Source organism: Hippocampus comes, unplaced genomic scaffold (assembly GCF_001891065.2).
Source record: "Hippocampus comes isolate QL1 unplaced genomic scaffold, H_comes_QL1_v1.1 C16723330, whole genome shotgun sequence".
Classification (NCBI taxonomy): Eukaryota; Metazoa; Chordata; class Actinopteri; order Syngnathiformes; family Syngnathidae; genus Hippocampus; species Hippocampus comes.
This window is the reverse complement of record NW_017837554.1, coordinates 1-748: the sequence shown is the minus strand read 5'-3', so window position 1 is coordinate 748 and position 748 is coordinate 1. Positions and strand designations below refer to the sequence as shown.

Genomic DNA, 748 nt, shown 5'->3' with positions numbered 1-748 from the left:
GCGACCGAGACGGTGAGACACGCTTGTCGTTGCGTGCGCGCGCGAGCGTGCTGACGCGTGTCCGTGGCATCAGGCGTCCACGCGTGGCGGGCGGAGGCGTTTGAGGAGGAGGCGGAGCTTCTGAGCCAGGAGGCGGAGTTGCAGAGCGGGGAGCCTTCTGCGCGCCTGCGGCGAACGCAACAGGTACTCGCTCTCATCTGATCCGCCTCTCCTTGCGAGGGGCGCGGGCGCGCCGCCGCCCATCCCGGACGTCTTGGGACAGACGGAATCGGTTGGCAGCCTCCAAGAACGTCGGACGTTTTCCTCACGCGTTCCGGAATATGAAATCGTGTCGCTTTTTGTGGATCGGAAGCATTTTTTGCGAGATTTTGAATTCAGTATCTTTCTTTTCTGTCGGACGACCGTATTGCGGGGGGAGGTGGAACAACTTGAGCGCGCACCCACGCTGCCGTGTTTCCGCCCGCCGGTCACACGCAGTATTGCGGCCGCTCGTGCCCGCGCCCCGCAGCGCAGGCGTGTGACGTGTTTGTCGGCGTGCCGCGCCGCAGGTGTCGAGCCTTGGGGACGAGCTGGCGGGCGAGGAGGCGGAGTTACAGCGGGCCGGCGCCGAAGCTTACTTCCTGGAGGGGGCGCCGTCGTCGCCGAGCGGCTGGCGGGCCCCGGAGCAGGTCAGCCCTCCGCGTCGACCGCTCGGTCGGGCCGTCCGTCAAGTGACGAAGCGCCCGCTGCCTTTTAGGTGGACGGCTGG

The 748-nt window shown here is 66.7% G+C and overlaps 1 long non-coding RNA gene across 1 annotated transcript; it reads left to right on the top strand.

Moving 5' to 3' along the window:
• On the top strand, window positions 1-632 carry LOC109509000 (uncharacterized). The gene is made up of 3 exons (XR_002166839.1): window positions 1-12; window positions 74-183; window positions 549-632. It is a non-coding gene; the product is annotated as an uncharacterized LOC109509000 (long non-coding RNA).
• Window positions 633-748: the final 116 nt, after the last annotated feature.